This window comes from Antechinus flavipes, chromosome 2 (genome assembly GCF_016432865.1).
Source record: "Antechinus flavipes isolate AdamAnt ecotype Samford, QLD, Australia chromosome 2, AdamAnt_v2, whole genome shotgun sequence".
Taxonomy (NCBI): domain Eukaryota; kingdom Metazoa; phylum Chordata; class Mammalia; order Dasyuromorphia; family Dasyuridae; genus Antechinus; species Antechinus flavipes.
This window is the reverse complement of record NC_067399.1, coordinates 467,988,129-468,002,107: the sequence shown is the minus strand read 5'-3', so window position 1 is coordinate 468,002,107 and position 13,979 is coordinate 467,988,129. Positions and strand designations below refer to the sequence as shown.

Here is a 13,979-nt window from a genome sequence, read left to right as displayed (position 1 = left end):
ACACACACACACACACATATATACTCATTTTACCTGGTGCATTAAGTTTCAATTTTGTTAGAAACTTCCTCAAAAAAGTTTTTTAAAAGGTTAAAAATTCTTAAATTAAATCTATGAACTGAGTTCTATATCTTAATTGTGAAAATCACAGAATCTCAGATTTGAAAATTTTGGTCAGATCCTAAGACAAATGACTTATGACTTGAAACAAGAAACGTCTTTTGAGATTATCTAACAACTCATTTTAAAGATGAATAAATAGAGACCCAATGATTATATGACTTGTCCAAGGTCACAGACTAAATAAATAGCAGAATGAATATTTGAATCTGAGTCTTTTAACTATATATCCAGTGTATTCTTTTTACCAAGCCATAATCAATGTAAACACTGATATATGAATTGACCAATCTGATTTCTTTTAGCTATTGTTTAAATAAAGCAGCTAGTGGTGCAATGGAATGAGCAATGGGTACAGAGTCAGAAAGTTCAAACTAGGTTTCAGAAACTTAAGGGTGATCCTGGTAAATCATTTAACTTCAATTTGCCACTGTAAAATGGAGATGATAATAGCACCCACTTCCCAAAGTGATGAAGATCAAGTGAGATAATATTTATAAAACACTTTAACACAATGTGGCACACAGTAGGTGCTTATTAAATACTTATTGCTTTCATTCCTTCCTTATGAAATACTGAATTTGGGAGTCGGAAGACCAGATTCAAGACATATAATACCTAGGCATCACAAATTATAGAATTATGGATAATTCGCATGACCTCTGGTTAATCCCAAATTCTTTATTTGTAAATTAAAAATACTTGCTTATTTGCTCATCTCTCCCTGTTTCATACCTCAAAACTGTTCCACAACGTCATAGAATACTTTCTCTTTTATTCTATATCTCACACACTTCTCTCCTTGCTAAGGCAAACTCTTTCCATTTACTTCTAGAGTTTGTCCAATTAATTATTTATTCACTTTCTAATTTCCAATCTCTGTCTCTCTTTTTCTATACTGACTCTAAATATATTCAAGTCTGTTATACTTAAAAACAAAAATTCCCTTGACCCTGATTTCCCCACAAGATACTGTCTTGGAATACTTCTCAACTTCCAATCATAATCTATAATAGCTATACTTCCTCAAAGCCAATTCCCTACTTGGTCCTTGAAATCCACCTTCCATGAATCCAATCATTCTGGAGAGCAATCTGGAACTATGTTTAAAAAGTTATCAAACTGTGTATATCCTTTGATCCAATAGTGTTACTACTGGGATTATATCCCAAAGAGATCTTAAAGAAAGGAAAGGGACCCACATGTGCAAAAATGTTTGTGGCAGCCTTTTTTGCAGTGGCTACAAACTGGAAATTGAATGGCTCCTCATCAATTGGAGAATGGCTGAATAAATTATGGTATATGAATGTTGTGGAATATTATTGTTCTATAAGAAATGACCAGCAGGATGATTTCAAAGAGGCTTGGAGAGACTTACATGAACTGATGCTAAATGAAACAAACAGAACCAAGAGATCATTATACAAGGAAACAAGATTATAAGATGATCAACTCTGATGGATATGGCTCTCTTCAACAATGAGATGATTCAAACCAGTTCTAACTGTTCAGTAAATCAGCTACACCCAGAGAGAGGACTATGGGAAATAAGTGTGGACCACAACATAGCATTTCCACTCTTTCTATTATTGTTTGCTTACATTTTTGTTTTCCTTCTCAGGTTTTTTTTCTTTCTAGATCCAATTTTTCTTGTGCAGCAAGATAACTACATAAATATGTATACATATATTGGATTTAACATATACTTTAACATATTTAACATGTATTGGACTACCTGCCATCTAGGAGAGGGAATGGGGGGAAGGAGAGGAAAGTTAAAACAGAAGATTTTGCAAAAATCAATGTTGAAAAATTACCCATGCATATGTTTTGTAAATAAAAAGCTATAATAATAAAAGAAAAAGAAAGAAAGAAAAGAAATCTAACTTCCAAAACTACTTCAAACTAGTAATAAAAATCCTTAATTAAAAATCACCACTTACTTTCCCTCTGCTAAATCCTTTAGTCTATTCTCAGTCTTTATTTTCATTTACTTTTCTGTAGCATTTCTGGCAAATGTGAACAGTAACAGTTCTAATGTTCTTAATCTCAAACTTCCATTTTGAAGTTTGAATATAGACTTCAATGTTTTGAATTTTTAATGGGTCTACTGTTGCCCAAAGAGTTCATTTTGCCTTTAAAAAAAAAAATCAATATAATTTATTTTACCATAGCAGATACTAACCTAACATACCCCTGATCAAATACATTCCCAAAAATTCTGCAAAACTGACAGAGTAATAGTGAATAAATGAAGTTTACTTATTGTTGATGGAAAGTAAGAGGATATTTTTTAACTTTATTCATTTCATATTAACATTGTCTGCTTTACTACTTTTATTACTGACCGTATTTATATTATTGCAGCCTATATTATAAGCTTTGCTTTCCTTCACTCTGCATAATTCCCACAAATTTTCAGAACTTCCTCTAATTTTTTCATATTCTTCATTCACTATGATCAATGACTTTTCAATTTGTTCATGTAATTTGTTCAAGTCATTTTCCTATCATTGGACATACATTTCTATTCTAGCTTTCTGTTATTACACATAAAGTTGGTATGAATATTTTCTCTAAATATATCTAAACCCATAATAAGACCTTCTTCTTTCACCTTCCTCTCTTGATAATTTCATCAGATCCTATCAATCCACTAAGATATCCAAGATAAAGGAAGGTACAGATGATATCACAAATGAAACTCAGTTCTGGTAACATATTTTAGAAAGGACATTTAAAAAAAAAAAAAGGACATCAATACTCTAGAGAAATTCTAAAGGAGAATAACCAAGATGATAAAAGAAGAACATGATAATTGTTTTCAAGCATATAAAGGATTGTCACATGTAAAAAATTTATACAATCACAAAACAACTAAAAATGAAAAACACAAAATTATAAAGAAATTTGGCCCCAATGAAGTGATAAGAAGTACCTCCTTTCTCACCCCAAACCTTTGAAAAAGAAGCTACGGAGTACAATTATAGGGCATATCCATGAATGTGAAACACCGTATATGTTGTCCATTTGTTTCCCCCCACACTCATCAGTGTAACTGATTTTTTTATTCTTTTCCTTTTTGCTTTTAAAAAAAATCTTTGTGACTTATATGAACTGACGTGTGAGAACCACCAACAGAATATTGTACACAACAACAAGACAAAATGATGTCTTGGATGTGATGCGACTTGGCTCTTCTCAACAATGCAATAATTCCAGGCAATTCCAACAGACAGATGGAAAATGCCATCTTCATCCAAAGAGAGAACTATGGAGACTGAATGTGGATTAAAGCATAGTATTTTCACCTTTTTGTTTGTGTTTTTTTCTTTCCCTTTTTTTCTTTTTTGCTTTTGGTCTGATTTTTCTTGCATAACATGATAAATATGGAAATATGTTTGAAAGGACCAAACATTTAATCTGTATCAGAATGTTTGCTATCTTAGGGAAGGAGGAAGTAAAGGAGAGGAGAAAAATGAAACGCAAAGTCTTATAAAAATGAATGTTGAAAACTATCTTCACATGTATTTTGAAAAATAAAATTCTGAAAATGTTGAAAAACAAATTAATGTCTATATCACACAATTCAGTATCTTATTCCTCTATAAGCAAAAATGAAACATTTCTGCATTATCAACAACTACCCTAGAGGTGACTAAAAGAGAAAATAATGAATCTGCCAGGTCAGAAAACTAGATAATGTGAAGGGCAATTTAAATAATTGATTTACTCTTAAATAGTTGATTCACTGTTTTATTTTGTTGTTTTGTTCATTCATTTTTCCAACAAATTTTAATTGAATATCTTCTATATACTACTCAATTAGAATGTAAAGCTACTTCAGGGTAAGAGCTGTTTCATTCTTCATATATGTATTGTCAGCAACTAGCTCATATTAAACATTTAATAAATACTTGTTGATTGATTTTGAAAAAAATCTTTGTTATATGGGATAGTTTTCCAGGAGTAAGGAAACAGCAGGAAATTCTGGTAACACAAAAACCAAGATACTAATAAAAATTTGTTTAAAAAAAAAAAAGGTTAATAGAACCAAGAGAACATTGTATACACTAAGTGCAGTATTGTTTTGAGAATAACTGAACAACAAAAGGCATTCTGATTATTATAAATATCCAAATTAACCACAAAGATCCCATGAAGAAAGATGCAGTTTGAATCCAGAAAAATAACACACAAAGAGATTTGTGTCTAATGGTAGCCATCTCAAATTTGGGGGAGGAAATGGGGAAAGAGGAAAAGAAAATTACATGATAACATTATTATATATTTGAAAGGAATAGGAAGTTCTACATAATGGATCTGCAATGGATCTGTTTTTCTATTCCCTTTGGTTATGGAAATGTTTGCTTTATTTCTTAAATTCAGAATAAAATAAAATTTTAAAAGGAAACAAAAGAAAAGGGGTTAGCAATTTGTTCTGTTTGTCCTCAAGAGGTAAGAATTACAAATAAATGGGTAGAAGTTATATAGGAACTCTGAGATTTGTTGTTAAGGCTTACCTCAAAACTCTTCCCTCCCTAATTCATTCTCTGAACAGTTGACAAAGAAATCTTTCTAAAGCACAGATATGATCATATCATTTCCCTACTCAATAAGCTAGAGTATTCTCTCCAACATAAAAATAAATTCCTTTGTCTAGCATGTAAAGTCCTTCATCAATTGGTTCCAACCTAATTTTATTATACATTAGTATCTCTCACACATTCTACAATTCAAAATGGTCTTCTTCCACTTCTTCACATGACACTGCACTTACTGTTGTCCTCCTTCTACATGCCTTGAATAAATTCACTCCATATCACACCCTCTTTGATTCTGGAGTTTCCTTGTAAACTCAGCTCAAACGCTATATGAGACCTATACAAATTCCCTTGCCTATTAATGCCTACATGCACAATTACTTTGTATTTGTTTTATGTGTATTTTGCTTCTCAAGAGGGTCAGCATAATATAGTATAAAAACTCAGAGCCCAAAGTTTTCAGATGAAGAAATCAAGTTACCTATAGTCATATGAAGAAGTGTTCTAAATCACTTTCAAAAAGAGAAATTTCTGAAGTATTGGCTATTAGATTGCCTAATATGACCAAAAAAAAAAAAAATCAATGACAAATTTGGAGAGGACATGAGAAAATTGAGACACTAATGTACTATTGGAGGAGTTGTGAACTGATTCAAACATTCTGAAGTACAATTTTAAATTATGATCCAAAACAATCAAGCTGTACACACCCTTTGATCCAACAATACTACTACTAAGTTTATATCCCAAAGAGGTCAAATATAAATATACAAATAATTACATATACATATACAAAAAATATTTAAAGCAGTAAATTGTGAGGGTAAAATATTAGAAATTGAGGGAATGCCCATCAATTGGGGAATGGCTGAAGCAATTGTGGTATATAAATGTAATGGAATACTACTGAAAAAAATAATAATAATGAGCAGGCAGATTTCAGAAAAATCTAGAAAGACTTGCACAAACTGAAACAAAGTGAAATGAGAAGAATAGGGGAAACATTGTGTCAGTACCATATCAGCAATACTGTGTGACGACCAACTATGAGTAATTTAGTTCTTCCCAGAAATACAATGATCCAAGACAATTACAAAGGACTCCCAATGAAAAATGCTATCCACATCCAGATAAAGAACTATTGTACTTTGAATATTATCAAAGCACTTTTTTCACTTTATTTTTTGCAATTCTTTTTTTCCTTTTGATCTGTTCCCTATTTCACAATTGTAACTAGTATGAAAATGTTTTATGTGACGCAAATATAATCTACATCAAATTGCCTGTTATTTTGGGAAGTGAAGGGAGGGAAGGAGAAAATTTGAAATTCAGAATCTTGTAAAAATGAATGAATATGGGGGGCAGAGCCAAGATGGCAGAGAGGACTCACGTTTCCTTCTGACCTCCTAAAATTCTCAAACCAATTAGCAAATCCAGTCTCTGAATTAGCTCTGAATCGGCAGAATCCATGAAAATAGGAAGTGCAACAAATTACCAGCAGAAGATAATTTCGAAGATTGCCAGAAAAGGTCTCTTTTAATCGGGATTGGCAAAAGGCAGGCCAAGAGTAAGCAGGCTGAACACAGCCACTAGCACACATAGAGCAGAGTCCTGGAACAGTGCAGATTCTGTGTGGCAGAGAATCTACAGGGAGGAATCTATAGCAGTGTTGGTTACTCTGCCCTGGTTGCAAGCCTATAGTTCAGCAGAGGTGTTAGAAAACATCCAACACAAACACAAAAGGTAAATAATGAACTCCAAAACATCAGAATCTCACAGGACCTGGCCATGCCCACCTAGCACCAGGAATGAGTCAGCACTGAACCAGCACAGCCAGGCTGCTTATAGAGGAAGCTTGAAAAACCTCTCCTGCCCTAAAAGCAAACCTTAACTTTTTTTTAAAAAATGAGTAAAAAAATCAAAGAGAACTCTGACAATAGAGTTCCTATGGTAAAAGAGAAGAACAGATTCAAACCCTAAAGAGACTAAATGCAGATCACCCCAAAAAATGATATAACCTGATCCCCATCACACAAGGCTCTCCTAGAAGAAATTTTAAAGGATCTTAAAAGAGAGCTAGAAGAAAAATGGGGAAAGGAAATGAAAACTTTGCAAGAGGGTTTGGAAAAGGCATATAACTCATTAAAAGATAGATTTGATAAAATGGAAAAAGAAAACAACTCCCAGAAAAACAGAATTTGTGAAATAGAAAAAGAAAATGATTCCTTAAAAAACAGAATTTGTGAAATGGAAAAAGAAAGTAACTCCTTAAAAAACAGAATTAGTGAAATGGAAAAAAAAATTCCACAGAACAAAACAACACATTTAAAAATTCAATTAGACAAATACAAGAAGTAAAAAAAGAAAATTCACTAAAATTCAGAACTAACAAATGGAAATGAATAATTCAATAAGACAACAAGAATAAGTCAAGCAAAAAAAAATTTTAATGAAAAAATAGAAAAAAATGTAAATACCTAAGTGGGAAAACAACTGACCTGGAAAATGAATCTAGGAGAGACAATCTAAGGATTATTGGACTCCTTGAAAACTATGATGACAAAAAGAGCCTAGACACTATTTTTCAGTACATCATCAAAGAGAATTTTCCTGGATATCAGAATCAGAAGGTAAAATAACCATTGAAAGAATTCACCGAATACCCCCTGAAAGAGACCCCAAATTAAAACCCCAAGGAATATCTGGCTAAATTTCAGAACTATAGAACCAAGGGAAAATGAATGGATATAATTTGGGGAAAATGCCATTAAAAAATGAATCTCAGAGCCTGGATTCAAATCTCACTCCAGACAAATACATAACTACTATGTAGCTACATCAAGCAATTCACTACATTTCTCAATATCCTAGATAACCCATTAAAATTTCCTAGAAGGTGCCAAATTGCATTGAAAGAGGAAGTTTCCTCACCAAAGAATTATTTATACACCACAGGCACAAGTCAGTCCCTATTCCCTATATTTTGTATACACTCATCTGCATATGTGCTGTTTCCCCCACCAGAATGCAAGTCTTTGAGGACAGGGACTACTTTTATTACTATCATCAATGCCTAAGACAGCGTCCAGCACACAGCAAATGCATAATAAATGCCTACTAAGTAAGGGAAAAGCTCCCAATAATTACATCTTATATAAAAGTGGAATAAATGCTTTAGGAAGCAGCAGGTTCCTTTTGACTACTGGCCTTCGTTTGTCCTTCATTTTGAAGAGGATCAATGACATCATGGGATGATGCCTTAACTTAAGTGTGAATTGGATTTAAGTGAGGCTCTCTTTTACAGAGCCATGAAGTCCAGTGGCAAGGCAAAAAAGTCAAGATGACTGGCAATGGCCCAAGATGCAGTAAATGATCTTAGCAAAGCTCAAAGTGTTCCACAGTCCCTGCTTCAGCCACTATTAAAACAAATTGTTCTCATCCTTCCATTCTAGTAGAGGAAGTCAGTTAGCTTTGACACCCAGATAACTCAATGTTAGGTTGTAGTATCAAGGTTACCTTCAACTAGTGATAGCCCATATAATAAGATGGCTTTATTAGATGTTATTCATGCCACAGCTTTTTGGAGCCATAGGTAAGAGGTGAGTGAAGGTAGATACCAAAAGTGGATGATCTTCCCTGAAAAGGGCTCAGCAGATGATTCAGACCAGTTCCAATTGTTCAATAATAAAGAGAGCCATCTACACCCAGAGAAAGTGGACCACTACTTTCATTCTTTTTGTTGTTGTTTGCTTGCATTTTGTTTTCTTTCTCTGTTATTTTTTCTTCTTGATCCAATTTTTCTTGTGCAGCAAGATAACTATATAACTATGTATACATATATTAGATTTAACATATATCATAACATATTTAACATGTATTGGACTACCTGACATCTGGGAGGTGGTTTGGGGGCAAGGTGGGAAAAATTTGGAACAGAAGGTTTTGCAAGGGTCAATGTTGAAAAACTACCCATGCATATGTTTTGTAAGTAAAAAACTTTAATTTAAAAAATTAAAATTAAAAAAAAAAAAAAAAGGGCTCAGCAAACCCTCACATCAAGAGGCACTAATTCTTCCTGACCACCCCATACAGGTCTTTTAAAGCAATGCTAGACTATGGCTTATTGAGTATAACGAAGGGTGGATTTTTGTCCAGATATAGGTTGGACTGAATCTCTAAAATCTCTTGAAATTCTGAGATTCCAGAACTCTTCTAAATATAGTTATATATATCCAATCCTAATCTCTTTCATGAAATTCATTTCTACAAATCCAAATGCCTACTAGTCTCTTCCACATCAACATCCTCTAAGCACTTCAAACAGTCAGCATTTATTATTAAATACCTACTATATACTAGGCAATTTGCTAGTGAAACAGTCCTCTCAATGACCTCATTCTATTTGGAAGATAAGTATATAAGTAAACATGAGATATATGCCTGTTAAATTTATATAGCACGATGTTATATGGAGTTGGTAGGAATAATTAGAGAAATCAGGAAAGGATTGTTAAAGAGGCTGAATTGAGCCTTGGAAGAAACTAGAGGGTTTTAAGATGCAAAGAAAAAAGAGCATCCCAAATATAAAGGGACAACCTATGCAAAGGGAAGAAAGCCTATGCAAGATGGAATACTAAGAGGGATATGTAAGAGGGAATACTAAATAGTCCAGTATGGTGGGATTATTAAAATGAGTAAAAGGGAGCAAATGGCAATGAGTCCAGAAAGTCAGAATGGAACCAGACTGAGAAGGACTTTAAATGCCAGAGAAAGCTGTTTTTATTTTGCCCCAGAAGCAGTGAGGAGCCATTAACGTTTGAACAGTGAAGTAACATGTACTTTTTTCTCAAAATGGCAATTATTGATGGATTTGGAGAGCAAAGAATATGGAAGTAGAGAAATTAACTAGAAATCTAAAACTAAACTTATCCTCCCCCATAAACATGCCCTTTCCACAAACTTCCTTAGTCTCTTGATGACATTATTATCCTCCTATGCATCTAGACTCCATCCTTTAGAATCAGCTAAAACTACTCTCTATGTGCGTGGGTGTGCCCACATACACAAGACTCCCTGTCTCTTCTTTTTCTCTCTCATGAATTGCCAAATTCCAATTATTCCACCTTTACTTGCATTCTGCTGCTTTTGTCCCCTCCTATATTTGTCATCCTGAATCTAATCTCTGCTCAATCCTTCACACAGCTGCCAAAACTGTCTTCCTAATTTAAAATCTCTAACCATATTACCTTTCCAAAACTTTCTTTCAGTGGATCTCCAATTGCTTATAGGGTAAAATACAAAAGTACCTATCATATAATTTTAAGGCTCTCTACAATCTGATACCAAATTTCCTGACATTTCAACTACTCCTCTTCCCACATCATACCTTCCAACTGAAATAGGCAATAAATTATTCCCTGAATTTGATTTGCCATTGCCCACTTCTATGAATCAATGCTGATCTTGATGCCTTAAAGGCACTCAATTCTGCCTTTTTAAAATCATTCAAGGTTCAAGGTGAAGTATCACCTCTTTTGTGAATTTTTGTCCCAATTCCCTCCCATCTCAAATTTTCCTAAATCTGACTAGAACACTTCCTTTTACCTTCACACTAAGCTTTATATCATCCTTATTTGTGAACAAATTATAGGGAGAAGGGCTGGAAATGTAATTATGTTCTCTGCAACTTAGTACCATATATATTATTATCCTCTAGATCAGAAAATAAATTTGCAGGCAGATTTTTTTTTATCAACAATTTTTTTTATCAACAATACCTACTATAGTACATACAATATGGATGCAATAAATGTTTGTTGAACTGAACTGTCAATGCCATAATGCCATTACTATAATTACTAGCATCAAGGACCACATTTTAAGCTATGGCTCTAGAACTTTCTGGTCACATGAGCCAATAGTTTAAAAATCTTACTCAACATCAGAAACTTGTGGCAGGATACTGTAATAATGGAAGGTTAAGACCATTTCTGGAGCTATTCCTCTGCTGACAGCAGATGACAAATTAGTAAGCTTCTATGATGATTTTGCTTTTCAAAAGAACAGGTAGAACTAATAGTCTGAGTCTGATTCTGACCTATTGGTGGTAAAGTGGCAAAACAGAAATGATGAGAACTTTGGGAAAATATGACCATTCCATTTGTAGATTTATGATAGGGAAGAAGAAAAAAGCCAGGGATAGATGCACACACCAGATTTTGAGAGAATTGTTTCAAATATTATTATTCTATAAGAAACAATCAACAGGATTATTTCAGAGAGGCTTAGAGAGAGTTAGATGAACTAATGTTAAGTGAAATGAGCAGAAACAGGATTTCATTGTACACAGCAATGGCAAGATAAACAATGATCAGCGCCAATAATCTTGTGATGATGAGATGTGGATTACAACATAGCATTTTCACTTGTTTTGTTATTGTTTGCTTGAATTATATTTTCTTTCTCATTTTTTCCTTTATGATCTGATTCTTCTTGTACAGCAAGATAATTGTATAAATATGTATGCCCATGTTGGATTTACAAATATTTTTACCATGTTTAACATATATTGGATTATTTGCTATCTAGAAGAGGGGAATAGGGAGAAAATTGGAACACAAGGTTTTGCAGTGGTGAAAATTTGTCCTTGCATATGTTTTGAAAATAAAAAGCTTCAATAAAAAAAGATTTAAAAAAGAGAGAGAGAGAGAATTGTCTTAAATAATTTACAGATAGAGTAGGAACATTCTACAGGGGAAGTAAACTCACGAATGCCTTAAAGAATGAAGTTTTGACAACAAAAATTATTCTACTGAAAGGGGAAACATCTAATAAGACATCAATGTACAGCATATTGACCACTTTATATTCCAAAGGCATGTACAGAAGATGGAAACAATGGCAGATATCTTATAGCAAATAGAATATCAAAAGAAATGCCAGAAGTACTAACCAAAAAAAAAAAAGATAAAAGAAGGTATTTCAGTAACAGAAATGGTATAGCTACATTTTATGCACTGCAATTCATTTACTTGAGATTAAAATTTTTTAAACAAAAAATAAAAATCTTCCTGTCAGTTTCTCCATCTATAAAATGAGAATGATAAAATTCATACTACCTACTTTAAAAGGGCTTTGTAAACTAAAAATCACTTATAGAAGTATGTTACTTTTACAAAACCCTTAACAAATCAGGAGACAAATTTAATTAAAATTAAAATTATAAAAAGCCAATTATTTACCTCTTTGCTAACATTAGCAAGAAATTTAAGTGCCTACTGTTTATAGATCACTGTCTTAAGTACTGGGAGAAATTCCAGATTTGAAGGATATAAATGTGAAGATACGTCCAGAACTACTTAATACAAATTAGCACCAGTACTAAAATCCCCTCTATATAATTTTCAGCAGTTTAAATATGGTACGTTATTTCCAAAGAGTTTCTGGTTCAGTAAGGGCAGATCTTAACAATGGAAATGAAGTCATTTAATCTCAATTTGTCAGGAGTATTAACAAACCAATATAAATAATACCTCATACAAACATGAGTTTGCTTCTCACATTTTAATGAAATATATGCAACAGGAAAATTAGCTGGTTTTCACCTGATGGAGCTAAGGCAAATATTTTATATTATTCCATTCAAAAACTAATAACAGCTTGATTCAGAGAGATACAATACAAAAATTCAAAAAAAGATCCTTAGACACTGTAACTTAACATTTTGTAACAATAATATGTATTCTCACTCATCCTCCCTATTTACTTTGTTAATCCATCTGGTAGCAAATCTTAAACAAGATCAAAAAAGGCCTTCTTTCAATTCCAAATGATTTATCAGAAATTAAAAACAGAAACTTTTATCCTAACATACAGCTACCTCAACTCAAAGTTACTTCTACAATCACAGTTGTGTGTGTGTGTGTGTGTGTGTGTGTGTGTGTGTGTGTGTGTGTATCTTTTCATCTTGGAAAACTCAAACTAGGAAAGTAGGATACTATAAAATTTTCATTTGATAAAACTAGGAAAATACAATTAAAACAACAGACAACAGATTCAAGATCCGAAAGATAGTGATAGGCTAGAGCAGTAGGATATCTACATAATCCTGCAGTTGTGTTTAAAAAAAAAAAAAAAAACAGATTTCACATATAAAAGATAAAGACATGTTTAGGAAGCAGTTAGAATGAAGGAAAAAAACTTCAAAAAATATCTCTATTCTCAAAGAAACAGAGTACATGCCAACTATGATAATTATTATGATAATAATGATGATTCACATTTAAACAGTGCTTTAAGGTTTTCAAAGCACTTTACATAATCATCCCTTTTATGTCTCACAACTGTTTCCTATAGGTATGATCATCATCATCTTACTGATGGGGAAACTGGGGTTCAGAGGGATTAAGTAATTTCCAGGATCACCCTGCTAATAAGTATCTGAAATAAGACTGGAACCTAGGACTTCCTGATTGAAGCCCAATACTATATCCACTATACCACGTTGTCTTTCAATAAATAAGCATGAACGGACAAATATTCTTTATATGGACTTTTTTAAAAAGTTTTAATATTTCTTTGGGATATCCCACTGTTGGATCTATTCACAACTCCACCAACAATGCATCAGTGTCCCAGTTTTCCCACATCCCCTCCAACATTTGTCATTATCTTTTTTTGTCATCTTAACCAATCTGAGCGGTGTGTAATGGCAGGATCAGTTCTGATGGAAGTGGCTATTTTCAACAATGAGAGGATCCAAATCAGTTCCAATTGATCAGTAATGAACAAAACCAGCTACACCCAACAAAAAAACACTGGGAAATGAGTGTGGATCACAGCATAGCATTAAACTTTTTCTGTTATTGTTTGCTTACATTTTTGTTTTTCTTCCCAAGTTATTTTTCCCTTCTTTTTAAATCCGATTTTTCTTGTGTAGCAAAACAACTGTATAAATAAGTATACATATATTGTATTTAATATATACTTTAACATATTTAATGTGTATGGGACTACCTGCCATCTAGGGGAAGAGGTGGAGGGAAGGAGGGGAAAAGTTGGAACAGAAGTTTTTGCAAGGATCAATGCTGAAAAAAATTATTCATGCATATGTTTTGTCAATAAAAAGCTATAATAAAAAAAGTTTTGATGCTTTATTTGTTGAAATTAATTAACATTTAAAGTTATTAGACAAATTTAGTTTTTTGTTAATGTTCAGTTTTAAATTTCTAATAAAAAATTTAGTATTTAAAATATCAGGAAGTGATAGTTACTTGCAAGTTCACTATGAGTCAACAGAAAAATGGTAGCCAAAAG

The 13,979-nt window shown here is 32.8% G+C and overlaps 1 protein-coding gene across 8 annotated transcripts in view; it reads right to left on the bottom strand.

The window, feature by feature from the left end:
* GAPVD1 (GTPase activating protein and VPS9 domains 1) overlaps positions 1-13,979 on the bottom strand; it is an 88,368-nt gene that overhangs the window by 59,131 nt on the left and 15,258 nt on the right. The gene's annotated exons all lie outside the window — the stretch shown is intronic.